Source organism: Pseudochaenichthys georgianus, chromosome 11 (genome assembly GCF_902827115.2).
Source record: "Pseudochaenichthys georgianus chromosome 11, fPseGeo1.2, whole genome shotgun sequence".
NCBI lineage: Eukaryota > Metazoa > Chordata > Actinopteri > Perciformes > Channichthyidae > Pseudochaenichthys > Pseudochaenichthys georgianus.
Window position 1 is genome coordinate 4565785 of NC_047513.1, and position 13748 is coordinate 4579532.

At 45.5% G+C, this 13748-nt stretch overlaps 1 protein-coding gene across 2 annotated transcripts in view; it reads left to right on the plus strand.

Annotated features, from left to right (window-relative positions):
• The window catches only part of LOC117455072 (zinc fingers and homeoboxes protein 2-like), a 233266-nt gene that overhangs the window by 189945 nt on the left and 29573 nt on the right, over nt 1-13748 (plus strand). Inside the window, exon 1 of one of the 2 annotated variants that reach the window (XM_034094427.2) lies at nt 12130-12153. The exons of the other annotated variant lie outside the window; for it this stretch is intronic. The gene's annotated coding sequence lies outside the window, so the exon portion shown is untranslated. Of the gene's footprint in view, nt 1-12129; nt 12154-13748 lie in introns of those variants that run through there. 2 annotated transcript variants of the gene reach the window in all.

A 13748-nucleotide genomic window follows, 5' to 3' on the forward strand; every position in this document is an offset into this window, starting at 1 on the left:
GATAACTCTGCTTACTGCTGCAACCCTGTGACTGTAACGTCTAATGCGCCACGTTAAACAGCGGTGAAATGCAATCCCGTCAACTCCTTCCTTTTTACATTTTTCAAATTAAAGCACACACCTAATCCCTGTTTTCTCTCCCAGCTTTCTGTTGTATCAAATATGTGTTAAATAAGATACCTAGTTGATTGCCCCTATCATTTCAGTAAAATAAGGCCATTATAGTTATTGATAAACTATTGAAAATGAAGGCGTTGTGGTATTCCAGCCCATCATCAAGCGTCTTTACATTGCATGCGGTCAAATATGTGTTTCCATATATGGTGGTATAGAGCAGTGACAGAGGCGAGCAGATTACCAAAGACTAACAATCTTTCTGCGTGGGTTTTGATCATGTTGACCCTATAGATGAGTCTAGTCTGCCAACCAATCAGATTTCTTGCAGCCTCCATGTGGGATCTGCATGTGGAAAAAGGGCATGTCAGTCAGCTTCAAAAGTCATGTGTCTTCATTGTTGACGGTCATCGGTAAATGTAGCTCCACCAAATTAGTACAAAATGTGAAATCAACTTCAATCCTGTCCAGTGCCCGGTGTGCTCAGTTTTTTTTATCTCACGGCCTTCAAGTTGACATTTGGAATCGTCCCAAATGGAAGTAGTTTGACCTCTATGAGGGAAGATTATGTTCATACTGTATACTCAGTTCCCAATCTCAAGGTATTTGGGTAGAACTATCATGTTAGATTGTATCAGTAATCACTCAGACCTACGTAGAGCCCTGTTAGGACAGATTGTCTTTCAGAAGGGAAGGATTATTCAAACTGACTATTTATGTGTGTGGTCTCTGTCCCATGTCAGTGATTCCTACAGACTGCAGTTACTGGTAAAATATTGTGTCTCCTGAGGTGAAGCCAGTTTTGACGTCCTGACTGTATGGTTCTCAGAAGTCTCAGAAGATGTGTATCTGTATAAGCTGAAGAGAAAGCAGCTGGAAACAGACTGGCACTCTGAGAAAGCTGGGTCATACTACCAGCTGTGTTAATGATGCATTAGCACCACGAGGTGCCCACACAAAGGCATCCTTTGATCAATCATTTAGCTTCCCCACACACACTTATACTGGAGTACACACACATGGAGCTGGCCGTTCCTGCTGCATGATGACTGAGGGGGGTCACGGGACTCTGGGATGCTTTTGCATTTCAAACAACATTTTTTAACTGTTAGTCGTTTAATTACATGCTAATGTGCTGTCACTTTTCCCAGAAGGACATGCAGTTTAGTACTCATCTGAAAGAGTTCTTTCAGCCTCCTTCTCCTGCCCCCTGTGGGAATCGGCATCCTCATCAGAAGCAGGCCCCTCCCTGTCCTCCTCGGAAGAGCTGACAGTATGTGGAGAGACTCTCCCCGTGTCACTGCCCGTCGATGTGACGGCCTTAGAAGGTTGCTCGGGGTTGCGCTGATGGAACTCTCTGACGAGCCGGGGGTCCAGCACATGACGGGCTGCAAACCCAAGACCTCTCCTCAGGGCCGTAACCCTCCCAGTCTACCAGGTACTGGACTCCTCTCCCTCTGCAACGGGAACGAAGAAGTCGACGGAAAGTGTACGTAGGTCCGCCGTCAATCATCCGGGGGGGGTGGTGGTGGAGGAGGGACCGCAGGAACCAGTGCACTCTCTCGGACAGGTTTGTTCCTGGACACTTGAAAGGTGGGATCGAACCGCAGAGTCCGAGGTAGTCTTAGCCTTACTGCTGCGGGATTGATTATCCTTACAATCTCAAACAGTCCAATGAACCTCGGTGAAAGCTTCTTCAACTCCACCCGTAAAGGAATATCCTGGGTGGACAGCCATACCTTTTGGCCCACCTGGTAGACGGGTGCCCTGGAACGTTGGCGGTTGGCAGAGGAGGCGTACCGGTTGGCCAAACGAACAAGAGTTATTCGGGCTTGATTACAGGTCTGGCGACAGCGACAGATGAAAGCTTGGACGGACGGACAGGTAACCTCCCTCTCCAGGGCCGGAAACAGAGGGGGTTGGAGCCCGTAGGCACACTTAAATGGGGACAGCCTGGTGGCTGAACTGATCAGCATGTTGTGGGCATACTCGACCCAGAGAAGTTGTTTGGAACCGGTCTACCCCCGTCTAGATGGCAGTATGCCCGTTGGACGGTGGCAGACTAGTAACGAAGCCCAGAGAAATGTGTATCCAGGGGCAATGAGGGACAGGCAGAGGTTGTAGGAGACCAGCAGGAGCTTGGTGAGAAGACTTGTGTTAACTGCACACTGGGCAGGCATTAACACATTCCCTAGTGTCCTCCTTAAGTTTTGCAGAACCTTTGCTGGAGCACCTCCCGGGTACGTTGGATACCAGGATATCATTTGAGTCTGGAGTTGTGGGCCCACTGGATAACATCAGACCTCAACATTTACGGAACGAACAGGCAGTTCGGAGGACAGGCACTGGGACCCGGCTGGTCCTCCAGGGCGGCCTTGACCCTCTCCTCCACTTCCCAGGTGAGGGCGGCGACGAACTGAGGAGTCGGAAGGATGGTGTACGAGCCTCTGGGAATGTTCCCTCCCTCCCCAAACTGACGAGACAGAGCATCAGCCTTAATGTTCCGAGAACCAGGGCGGTAGGAGAGGGAGAAATTGAACAGAGTGAAAAAGAGGGTCCATCTAGCCAACATGGTCAATGTTAAGTCAATGTTATCCTGGGTTACCCATATAACGAGATATGTGGAGACCGGAGAACATGAAAATGAATAGTTTCATGATGGTTCTCGGACAGGAGCATGTGAATGGGTGCAGTCTGAAGAGTCACTGTCCCCAGCAGGTGACCATCTAAGGCGCTGGCTGGAACTGGGCGAGATAAGGGAACCCGGACTATCCCCAACTGCAGCATATGCTCTTCATCCATAAAGTCAATAAAGACTGCAATGGCCTGAGAGCTATCCGGTTATAGCAACCGGGCGTGGCTCAACGGTCTCTGAGTGGGAACAAATCCAGGGGTTTGGCTCACCAGTATGTTCCCCATTACTGCTGAGCCTTGCCTTTTACCAGGCAGTGAGAAACAAAATGGCCGGCCCAGCCGCAGTAGAGACATAGGTTACCTCGTCTGCGATGTTCACCTTGCTCCAAGGTGAAGCTGGTGCGACCCACCTGCATGGGCTCGTCACCCCCTGGTTGCGGCTCTCGAGTGAGGCGAGGAGTCCCAGTCGAACCCGGATGTCGGGGCACCCAGGCATGTTGAACTACCTCCGACCGTCCCTCCCGTCTCTGTGTCTGGATGCGCCAATCCATGCGGGAAGTCAGCTCAATCAGCCCATCCAGTGAGTTGGGCAGATCAAAAGACACCAGCTCGTCTTTAACGTAATCCGCCAAGCCACGCAGATAGGCGTCACACTGGGCTGCAGATTTCCAGTTGCTGAGGCGGCCCCTGGTGCGAAACTCAATAACATAATCCACCACAGATCCATTACCCTGGCTCAGGCTCAGTAGTCCTCCTGCAGCGTCTGGACCCACAGACACGGGTCCAAACACCTTGCGCAGCTTCGCGGGAAAGAAGAGCAGGCGGGTGTTTGTTGCTCCCATTCAGCTGTGCCCCACAGTCGGGCTTTCCCAGTTAGATGATTGATCGTGAACGCCACACGAGCTGCCTCGGAAGCGAAAGTGTGTGGCTGGAGCGCGAACAGGATAGAACAGTTAGTAAGAAACGGGCTGCAGCCCTCCGGTTCCCCGGCGTATCGCTCCGGAGTTCCCACCCGAGGCTCCGGGGTAAATCCGATTGGAGAAGATGCAGAAGCGGGTGCCGGCGGCCTGGGAAGAGGCGCTGGAGCAGCTTCTACTGCCGCTAGCTGCTTCTGTAGCTGCGCAGCTAAGTAGGTTAGCGTCTGGTTATATGTAGAGTTTGTATGATGAGCCTCGGCAACCAGGGAGACTATCGAGGCTTCCTGCCTCTGGAGAGCGCCCTCTACTCTCTCGAAACAGTCTCTAGGTGAAGAGGAGTGCGCTGGGTCCATGTTCTGGCCAGATCGTTCTGTCACAATCTGATGAAGGACCCAAATGCAGCACTCGAGAAACCAAAGAGTATTGGTAATATACCTTATTGGTATTACCAGAGCAGAGGGATACCAGCAGAACAGTATCTGCTGGATGACGTGCAGGCAAGCAAACCAGAGGACAGCAGGCATAAGGTGAGTCAGGGCCGGGCAGAGGGTCAGACAGCAGGTGAGGCAGGCAACGTAGGTACAGGCAGGGTCAGACAGCAGGCAAGGGAAGATAGTCCAAGGACAGGCAGGATCAGGAATCAGGCAGGTCGGGGACAGGCAGGGTCGGAACCGGGTAGGCAATCTGATGACAAACGCGTGAAAGACTAGCATGAAGGCAAAGTACGATATGGCAACGGGTGTGTGTCTGGTGAGGGTTTAAATACTGGCAGTGTGACTAATGGGTGCAGTAGAGAAAGAGAGGGAGCAAAAACGTGTGTGTGTGGTTAACAGGTGAGACTATACTGGTGAATGATGGAACAGACTGTGACAGTTGCAGGCTCTTACTGTGGAACAGGAAGTGTTCACAACCACAGCCGTCACTTGTATTCAGAATTCCAATATTTGTTTGAACATGGACAACTCAAAGCATCTCAGACATATTACTTTGGGTTCTACAATTGTCCTTAAACACCAATTATGATGACACTTTTTGATACTTTGTATAGAACAGCTTCCTTACTAAACAATTGTTCAACTGCCCACTTTTCACAAAACTGAGAAGAACCTGATTCTCATAAGAAGGACGATAAAATAGAGGAATGTGCACAAATGTACATCAGTATCTTCTATTAAATCACTTTATAATAACTATCTATATCAGAAGACTTGATTAGTATGTGTCCTTTAATTTTATCTTTATTTGCAAAGATTACATGCTTGGTTACATGCTTGGTTAAAACGACTCTTTCGAGCAGTGGTTCTCAAATGGGGGTACGCGCACCCCTATGGGTATGTTGGAGTACTGCAGGGGGTACGTGAGATGTATTTTATGTTAATGAAAAAACAACATAAGTAATGCATTTAAACAAACTACTAATAGTAGATTAACTACTTTATTCAAAGGTTTACAGTAATTCTGGGTAATAAAATGGGAACAATAAACGGGGTGCTCTCTTTTCCTCTCCCTCTCCAGACAGCCGGTCAGTCTCGTGCAGCTCGCTGAACCAGTACTAAGTGACCCGACAGTATGTAATAACTAGTTTAGCTAGTTCCAGAGTAGATAAACTAGCTAAGTGTGTTAGGTCTAACTCAGTGTATTTAATTTTGCTCCACTCTACGGTCCGAGATCTAGCTAGTTCTAGCTAATGATATGACTGCCTGCTTATCAAAGGACCTAAACAATAAGCGTTGCTTGGCAACGGCGTGTCCGCAAAGTATAGCGCAGCATTATGCATATGTATAATATATGAGGGGTCAAAATCCCATGCTCATAAAATGCTCATATTTGTTTTCTCTTCATTCCCCACGCCCCAAAATAAATAAATATACCAATTTTAGGAAAAGTAAGGAAGTTTGAGCAGTGTGGGTTTTATATGAACAGAGTTACACATATTTCAAAACGCGAAGTGTTATAACTGCAGTTTGCCTCCCTGTCAGAATGACAAAGCTCCTCAGTGAAGCACGAGCCCAAGTTTCTCACTACATTACAACTTATTAAAAACATCAGTTCAATGCAACTAATGTCGTCTTAGTGTTATTGCATGATGATAACATTGGTTTGCCATGAATTTAGTGATGAATTGTAAACATTTATAATGTGTTTCTCAGTTACAATGTTGTTGTTTTAATAAATCAGACACAGATGGTACTGTAGCTCTTTATATAGGCATTATTGAAAAAAGCTTGAGAACCACTGCTTTAGAGAACTGATGATACATTGAATTGAAAACCATGTTTCAGCATCTGTAGTTACAAAAACATTTGGTTTCAGCTTGGTTTGTGAGGAGAAATGGAAGTGATTAAAAACATGTCTGTGAGACTGACCGTTGAGCGGCAAGTCCAAGCCTCTAAGCAAGGATACCCGACGTGGGCATTTATTAAAATCATGTGCACAAAGTTCACAGCCTCAATCCTGCTGTTCTCCTTGCACACATCCTGCAGCCACAAGGATCTCACACGGAAACAGCACCTAAATACACACACACTAACACGACACAGGTGAGGGGGGAGGAGACACAATCATCAGCCACAGACATCAACATATTATTTGCACCCTGATTACTCTCAACCGCTGTCATCCTCACACCAGCATGACTACTCTCGGCGCTCTCGCAGACTCCCCTATCTGTTCAGGCGGAGCCGAGGGCCCGACCAGCACCTGCCAGACCATATTCCAATAAATACGGTTTAATCAGTTAAAAAATACTCCCTCAATAATTAGTATAAATGATGTGCAAATATGTAATGTCAACTGTACTGTGCAACCATGCTAATAAAGTGTAATATTACCCGGCCTGAAGCCGTCAGTCCATAGTGACGACGTTACCTTGGTCACTATGCCAGTATGTACAGTGAGGCCTTTGTCTGCTCTGATCTGCCTGTTCTGTATCTGTAGTGCACAACGCCACTATTCAACTGAGGCATCCAAACGTGCAATTTCATAACACTTAGGGTATCATTAAAATGTGACCCAGTCTAAAGCACGATGTTAGAATGACATCCTTACATATGTGTCCTTACATATAGTTTCCCAAAGCTCAATGAAGAGAGTGTTACAGATTGTACATTCAGGCTCAAAAGGCCACTGGTATTGTGTCAGTATATTTTTGGAAGTGTTATTTAGAGCATCAGATCTTTGAGCGTTTGGTTTCGGGAGGAGTTACGATTCACCCTAATTCAGAATCCCTGGTGACTGAAGACGAGCCGCGGTGGAATTTGTTTCTAGTTTCTGTAAATGTTTTTCTGCCCTCCCTCCAGTTTGCCCTTGCTCCAGTAAAACGTCTATAACCCCTCCTATTAGCACACTTGGCGCCTTGCGATCGGTCTTTTGTCTCGCTAATCTGTCATTTCATTTCCCAAGATATCTCCTCATTACCTTCTTTCTTTCATCTCCGAGTTGTTTTATGGCATTCCTGACACCCTTTCCTCTCCGCTGCGCCCTTGTTCGCCTTGAGATGCAAACTGGATTGGATCCAGTGCAGTCAGAGAGATAGATGGATACAGTTTGTGGTTGGACAGATGCTTGGCTTTGACCTTGATGGACATCCGATCTGTTTTCTCTCATCAGTGTCTAAACCCTGCAGTGAACTCTGCCTCAACCGGGCTCATGCACTCCACTTCCTCTGGTGTCACTTACAGGAGGAAGTGTCCCATCCTGATCTGGACTTGGTTTGTGCAGAATTTAGCAGAAAGGGAAAAAGTCCTGAATGTCTATCTCAAATGACTGCTGGCCTTGAAAAATCAGTTGTATTGTTTTCCGCATAATTACAAAAGTGCTATCGTGCTCTGAACAAATACTGTACACGTAATTACAATGCTGAGCCCGACCGAACGGGACGCAGCCGAGCAGCATGTGACTCCCCTCTCCAGAAGTTGGCCCGGGTCCTGCGGGCCGATCCAGTGATGCAGCAAAACATGACACTGCCGGGTCCTTTCTTCCCTTTTCTTCCTTTCTTTGTGGAGCTGGCAGCGCTCCTCCGCAGCGACATGAATCTCCGTCCCCCTTATTTCCTCCTTAGTTCCTCTCAGCGAGCCCCCAAACCTTTTCTCTTCCTTTAAACCAATGTCTAGTTTCATAAGATAAGACAGGATGAGCCTTTATTGATCTCATAGGGAGATGCAGGTGTCATAGCAGCAGCGACGGAAAAAGGAAGAATCACTGCACATGGGAATACATACGGGGTAATAAGAATAACAGATACGAACAAACATGTACTAACAAGATGAATAGAAAACACAAAAAGTACATGAGTTAAGCACTGATCTAGTCAATGTACATATATACAGATGACCAAGGTTAAATAACCCTTGTATGGTGTTCGGGTCTGTGGGACCCGTTTTCATTATTTAGCTAAAGAAAAATGATATGATACATTATTTTTTCAAACCCACACTCAATGGCCTTGCTCATTTTCCGTCAAGAATATATATCTTTCTTTCTTTCTTTCTTTATTTTTATTTAAAGGACAGTGCACATTAATTCACATTGCTGTAAATGAGCCAGTATTAGCCAGCAGGCTAATTTTCAACTGTTGTCCTTGGCAAGATGTTAACTGACCACAACAAGACTAGAAAATAAAAACATAATTAAATAGAGTACAGCAGACAACATCAGTACAAGAATAAATAAATAGCAGTACAACAATAAATAGGAACAGTAGTACAACAATAGAGAGGAACAAACAAACATGCAAACAGATGAAATATCATCATACCTTGATTCAGTTAAAAGTGTTCACATTTTTGATTGTTTAAAAGCCAGTTCTTATGATTGTGGGTAAATGTATGATAAGAGGTGTTATTCCTGATCTGCATGGTATCGTGTTCCAGAGTGTTGGTGCCCTCACAGAGAAACAGTGTTTGCCAAAGGAACTGGACCTAAGAGGGACTACACAGTCCCCTCTTAGGGCAGACCTTGTGGTTCTACTGTTTGAATGTTTCTGTTGTATAAAAGTGCAGAGTGGTGGGGGTGCCTTGCCGTTTAGAATTTTAAAAATGAGACATGCATCAGTGTGTTTTAATATATGTTCCCAGCTGAGCAGGTTATGTTTGTCCAGGATTTTGCAATGGTGGTATAGCTTTGGTTTTAACTTTGAGAACACATTTTCAATGACCACCCACTGTACCCCCCCCGACACATTTACATTACATGCAGGGTGTGTGTGTGTGTGTGTGTGTGTGTGTGTGTGTGTGTGTGTGTGTGTGTGTGTGTGTGTGTGTGTGTGTGTGTGTGTGTGTGTGTGTGTGTGTGTGTGTGTGTGTGTGTGTGTGTGTGTGTGTGTGTGTGTGTGTGTGTGTGTGTGTGTGTGTGTGTGTGTGTGTGTGTGTGTGTGTGTGTGTGTGTGTGTGTGTGTGTGTGTGAGAGACTTTTGTGTGTCTGCCCCTGCCATTCATGTTGTTCTCACACAAGGTTGCAACATTGCTGATAAACTCGAGCACGGACACCTGTCTGCTCTCACATTCCCGCATTATGTTTTGCGGGAACCAATCTTTATTTTTTTCACATTCTATCCCAGCTGCAAATTTGGGGCGAGACACAATAAATGAAGCTTCTTCAGTTTGGGTCCTTGCACAACTGATCAAGATGCAAGATTGCAAATGATTCTGGAAGAGAGAGAACCATTTGATGATGAAGTAGAGGAAGAGGAAGAGGCTTCAGAATGTGACGTTGAAGAAGAGGATGAGATTGAGCATCAGCTAGTTACAAAGAGAAGACGAGCCACAGGACAGCCTGTCAGCGGGCAGAAACACGAGTAGCACTTTCATTCTTTCATGTGATCTAAGAAATGTAACAAGGCAAATATGAACCATATATGCTGTTTATATTTATTGTAATTGAGATGAAGTAAACATCTGTTGAGTATTTGAACATCAAACAGTTTGATTGTGTTGAATTGAAGCCCAAGAAGGCAGCGGGTCCACCGGACCCACGGACACTGGCTGAGTAACACACATGATGCCATACGGGGTGACATGAGCAGGAGCCAGTGCGTGGGGAAGCGGTGTGCATACACAGCAAACATTATTCATATGCAATGCCGGTTATTTTTGATATGGGTCACAGGGTTAACCCTTGATCTCTACTTCCATATCCCTCTTTTGGTCTACTTCCTGTCTCTCCACCTACTCTCCTGGTCTCTCCTGTTTCTGGTGATCTGCAGTACTTTCTTCTTTGGCTCCTGCACACTCGTCTCCTTCCACCTCTTCCTATACTGCTCTTTACCTCCTCCTACACTCCTTTTCCTCTGCCTTTATATCTCTTTTCCCAAGCCGCCTCTGGCAGCAGCTGCATCTCTGGAAAAAGTATTTATAAGCAATACAACATGTGAAAACGTGGACGATATGAATGGGTATTGCAATATGTATTAGGTTGAGGCTGCAAGCGATTTAACGTTGTCTAAATAGGAGTCAATGAGACTGTTAAGAGCAACTTAGCATCTATTTAGCTTGAATATGCCCCCTTGACTTGTTCAGAATCTGCTGCTGTTGTCCTCTGCAACTTAACAAAAGCATCAAACCAGGGTTGCGTGTTCAGCTGTGGCTCTGTGAAGAGACGATGTGTGAAACCATCATTTCCACCACTGGAAGAATGAAGTACAATTCCACCACAGAGAAGTTAAAGTATTGGAGTGGGCGCAGAATGCACATGATCATAAATCAGAAACAGGTCTTGAAACAGATGCTTTCTAGTGTAGCAACGTCAATACATGTTCTGGAGGTCGAGAGAAAACAACATTACTGGCTTTAGTCAATACAATCTGCAGGAGCAATGTACTGTAGATACCACCTTTGAGCTGCGGCCAGCCATTTGGAAGTATAATAGTTGTTCACATTGTCTTGGGGTGGAAGGTGCTATACATAAACGTGTCTTGCCTTGCCTCGGGACGCTACATATGAGTCAAAGGGCTCCTATTGTGGTTGTTTGGCTTTCCCCTTCCCTGTTGTGTGTCAAAGGTGTTAGTGCATGTTCATGGTCTGCAAAGGCTACAATCCCTGTGCTTCTCTCCCACACACTCTCCCAGTCTGAAACGCCTCCATTGGACTCCTTTGTTTACTTCCGCAACATATTTTTCGGAGAAAACTAAATAATTGTTTGAACATTAAAGCATGGAAACATGTCACAGTAGAGGCACACCAACATGAACCTGACATGATGTGACGTCCTCTTTAAATGCACAGCTTTGCCTGATTATATGTTCTCGAGTTAAAAGAGCGTGATCCTTCGATAAGGAAGTGAACAGTTAACAGTCCTAAGAATGTGGCCAAACTCTGATGCCAACTTTCCATTCTTGCCAGAGTCAGATGCTCGATGCTGAGTGCTACAGGTCTTCTTGCTTCCAAGTTACGACCGGATCCAGGACTTTAATCCAGGCCGTAAAATCCTTTTAATCTCGTTTCTCTGGAACTATAACATATGTGTCCTGTGTGGGCGGTGAGAAGCCGATCGAGGCTGTGAGAACATGAACTATTTCCAACATTAAGAGACACGGGGGACAAATAACAGCTTGCCCAATACTAATTAAATGTTGAAATGCTTTCAATTTCACTGGAAAAAAAGTTTTTTCTCCCCCAAACGTTCGGGCAAAGCTTCAACTCTGCATTATAAACTGCACCAGAACCCAGTTTGATCTGTTTGAGATAGTCCGTTAAGATGTTCTATCACATGTAGATGCTTTCTTCCTCCTCTCCTCTTCATCTCGCTTGATTCTGTTGTCTGTTTTCTATTCATCTTTCCTCTCTGTGTCTCCTTTTTGTCTGGCCCTCTCTCCTCCTCCCTCTTTATGCGTGTCTACTTCCTATTCTCATCCGTCTGTTTCTTCTCTCTTTTCACTGTCTTCTCTCTCTTTCTGTCTGCCAGGCCGTGGCCTACTTAGCGTGTCTTCTGCTTTGTGTCTGTTTTCTTTCATCAGCTTGGAACTTTTTTAGACTCTCCCCTTTTCCTCACCCCTTTATCTCTGCTCTTCCACTGTTTCCCATTCTCTCTTTCTCTCTCTTCTACCTGCATTTTGTTCCTTCAATTTGTTCCTCTTTTCCCATTCCTTCCAACCTGTTATCCCTCCACCCTCTTCCTCCTCTGCCTCTCCATTGTGTGGATGATAGCTGTCAGGAGATCTCATCCCGAGTCTCTCTTATTACATGATTACAGGGTAATTATCCTGTGAAGTTGTCTTTGCCCGAACCTTTGTTAGACGCTTAATGTCTTTTTAATGGGGTTTGGACACTTTGTAGTCTTTTGTAGTTTCTGCGGACTCTTCAATGTATTGCATTTACATGTGATTGGCCTGGAACACTGTGTCCTGATTAAGTGGCACTTCTCGCTCCAAATTGTCAGTCAGAGTGGCTTCATTTATAACTTCTGGCCTGTGCTTTGTCCTAGACGCCGTCATCTGCCAGCGGCTGATGAAGCGGGGCCTGATGAAGCGGGGCCTGATGAAGTGTCTCTAATGGTCAGGACGAGCGTGGAAATAAAAACTTGCCGTGGGTTTTAAAGTAACAGGGAAAGGCGGGTGTCATGTTGCTCATCAATACTGTAACCCTCCCAACTTCGATGTAGAGTTGTTCAACAAGTAGCACCGTCCCAGAGCGTAGATCATTATGGAACATCTATTTATCAATGTCTATCCCATATGCGCTCACAAAGTTTCTCTCCCAAATATTGGATATGTGAGGGCTAATGTTCAGTTTGATCAAAATCACATGCTCAATGATCCCCACGTGTGTTTTTATTAATGACCGCCTCGTTGCACATTATTCCGCTTAATATACGGCCACATCCTAAATAAACCAACGACTTGCCTCATCATATTGATTAAACATTATTTTATTGACTTAAAGTCATAGTTTTCTTCATTTTCTGTGAACCAGTCTTTACACACTGCCATAGCCCCTACCATGTTCCTGTTGGGGTTTACTTCCTGTCTGTCTTCTACTGCTGATCCCGTTAGTGTGTACTTCCTGTCTGTCTTCTTCTGCTGATTCCGTTAGTGTTTACTTCCTGTCTGTCTTCTTCTGCTGATCCCGTTAGTGTTTACTTCCTGTCTGTCTTCTTCTGCTGATCCCGTTAGTGTTTACTTCCTGTCTGTCTTCTACTGCTGATCCCGTTAGTGTTTACTTCCTGTCTGTCTTCTACTGCTGATCCCGTTAGTGTTTACTTCCTGTCTGTCTTCTCCTGCTGATCCTGTTAGTGTTTACTTCCTGTCTGTCTTCTACTGCTGATCCCATTAGTGTTTACTTCCTGTCTGTCTTCTACTGCTGATCCCGTTAGTGTTTACTTCCTGTCTGTCTTCTACTGCTGATCCCGTTAGTGTTTACTTCCTGTCTGTCTTCTACTGCTGATCCCGTTAGTGTTTACTTCCTGTCTGTCTTCTCCTGCTGATCCCGTTAGTGTTTACTTCCTGTCTGTCTTCTTCTGCTGATTCCGTTAGTGTTTACTTCCTGTCTGTCTTCTACTGCTGATCCCGTTAGTGTGTACTTCCTGTCTGTCTTCTTCTGCTGATTCCGTTAGTGTTTACTTCCTGTCTGTCTTCTTCTGCTGATCCCGTTAGTGTTTACTTCCTGTCTGTCTTCTTCTGCTGATCCCGTTAGTGTTTACTTCCTGTCTGTCTTCTACTGCTGATCCCGTTAGTGTGTACTTCCTGTCTGTCTTCTCCTGCTGATCCCGTTAGTGTTTACTTCCTGTCTGTCTTCTACTGCTGATCCCATTAGTGTTTACTTCCTGTCTGTCTTCTACTGCTGATCCCGTTAGTGTTTACTTCCTGTCTGTCTTCTACTGCTGATCCTGTTAGTGTTTACTTCCTGTCTGTCTTCTACTGCTGATCCCGTTAGTGTTTACTTCCTGTCTGTCTTCTCCTACTGATCCCGTTAGTGTTTACTTCCTGTCTGTCTTCTACTGCTGATCCCGTTAGTGTTTACTTCCTGTCTGTCTTCTACTGCTGATCCCATTAGTGTTTACTTCCTGTCTGTCTTCTCCTGCTGATCCCGTTAGTGTTTACTTCCTGTCTATCTTCTACTGCTGATCCAATTAGTGTTTACTTCCTGTCTG